This window comes from Salmo salar, chromosome ssa11 (assembly GCF_905237065.1).
Source record: "Salmo salar chromosome ssa11, Ssal_v3.1, whole genome shotgun sequence".
NCBI lineage: Eukaryota > Metazoa > Chordata > Actinopteri > Salmoniformes > Salmonidae > Salmo > Salmo salar.
Window position 1 is genome coordinate 54,889,473 of NC_059452.1, and position 2,500 is coordinate 54,891,972.

Consider the following 2,500-nt stretch of genomic DNA (forward strand, 5'->3'; position numbering starts at 1 on the left):
CACTGCACCACCAAGGAGCCCCAGGCCCCTTCAACGCCACACCAGACCCAGTGCACCCCACAGGCCCCACCCACCCCAGAGCATCACCACTTCCATCGGCTTAGCCAGACCAGACCGGGCCCAGCCTATTATCCCGCACCAGACCACCACCCCTACCCGACCAGAGAGGAAGTCCCACGGCCCAGACCTGGCCCCCTCCACCTCACAGGGCCCAACAGCAGGAACAGCGCAGCTACGCGGAGGTCGTCAGAGGACAGGAGAACCCTGTAGGATTAAGTGAGATTAAACAGCTCCTCCAATACATCTGCACTAAACTGCACTAAACACACACGGACGCATACACACACACACACACACACCTATTGTACTAGAATTTACTTGTTCAATGAATAGGAATATTTAACAGAATAACAGAATAAATGTTAGCTGATATCCTGTTTATTTCACTCTTAACAACTTATTAGTTAATAGTTACTGTGTTTCTGACTGCTATTCTTTCTTTTTGCAACATGAAATCACTATCAGTTAGCATGTGGAACAACCAGGGTCTAAACTCATCAACCTTTGGTCTGAAGAGTTTAGCACTGGAGTTCAACAAAAATCTTAAAGATGTTGATGTCATCATTCTGCAGGAGACATGGTGTAAGGCTGACGTTGTCACTCACTGTCCCACAGGCTACAGAGAGGTCATTGTGCCGTCACAGAAACACAGCTCTGTCAATAGAGGCAGAGACTCTGGAGGATTGATCATTTGGTACAAATCCGAACTACAAAATCTAATTGATCCCCTCAAAATTGGCAAATACCACATTTGGTTAAAACTAAAAAAGAACTTGTACTGACAGAAAAAGATGTGTTCCTTTGTGCAATATATACCCCCCTCAGAATCCCCATATTACTCAGAGGAGATCTTCCCCACCCTTGAGGAAGAGACGTGCCATTTCCAGGCCCAGGGAAATGTGCTCATCTGTGGGGACACAAATGCGCGCACAGGAACACTACCTGATCTAACGAGCACACGAGGGGACAGCTTTATTACAGGCCATACTGTTTCTAACTGTCTTAATCTCCCCATAGAAACAACAGTGACAGCACCGTCAACAAAAACGGAAGGGATCTTTTGCAGCTCTGTAGAAGCCTGGGTCTGTACTTTGTCAATGGTAGGTTACGGGGGACTCTTTGGGGAGATTCACCTACTGCTCACCTCTTGGCCACAGTACAGTAGACTATATGATCACAGACATGGACCCTTTCTCTCTCAGCTCATTCACTGTCAAGCCACTAACACCTCTGTCTGATCACAGCCAAATTACGTTGTTCCTCAAAAGAACAGACATGGAAACAACCACACATTCACAGCCCAGTAAGCTGTACAACATCAGAAATTCATACAGATGGGCCCAAAACAGCACAGAAGAATACCAGAAAGCAACCTGGAACCAAAATATCCAAACACTCTTAGATAACTTTCTGGATACCACATTCACTCACAGTAAAGAAGGCATCAATCTAGCAGTACGAAACATCAACTATATATTCAGGCAAACGGCAAAAGAAGCACAATTGAAATTGATAAAAAACAAAACTAAAAAAATCGCAGATGACAACTGGTTTGATGCAGATTGTAAAATTATAAGGAAAAACCTTAGAACACTATCCAACCAAAAGCACAGAGACCCAAATAATGGTGAACTAAGCCTTCATTACTGTGAGACTTTAAAACTCTATAAACGTACACTCAGAACCAAAAAAGCACAGTACAACAGCAAGCAGCTGACACTAATTGAGGAGTCCATAAACACAAACAACTTTTGGCAAAATTGGAAAAAACTAAAAAAATCTAAACAAGAGGAATTAGCGATACAAAATGGTGACGTATGGACGACCCATTTCAAAACACTCTACAACACCGTTCAAATTGACACAAACGCAGAACAACGCCAAATCCATGAGAAGTTGAATGGATTAGAAAAAGCTATAAAGGACAATCAAAACCCATTGGACTCCCCAATTACTGACCAGGAGCTCTATAAGAAACTCAGGCCCTCAAATTTAAAAAAGCATGCGGACCTGATGGCATCCAAAATGAGATGCTCAAACTCACTAGTGCAAAATTTCAATTGGCTATATTAAAACTGTTTAATTTGATCCTGAGTGTAGGTTATTTCCCTGACATCTGGAATCAAGGACTCATAACCCCAATCTTTAAGAACGGAGACAAATTTGACCCTAACAATTACAGAGGCATTTGTGTGAACAGTAACCTGGGGAAGGTTTTCTGTAGTATCATCAATGTAAGAGTTCTAAACTTCCTTAATAAGCACAATGTCTTGAGTAAAAGCCAAATTGGATTTATACCAAAACATCGCACAACTGATCATATTTACACCTTACACACCCTGATAGATAAACATGTCCACCAAAATAATACCAAAATATACGCTTGCTTTATCGACTTCAAAAAGCATTTGATTCTATTTGGCATACAGGACTGTTCTAC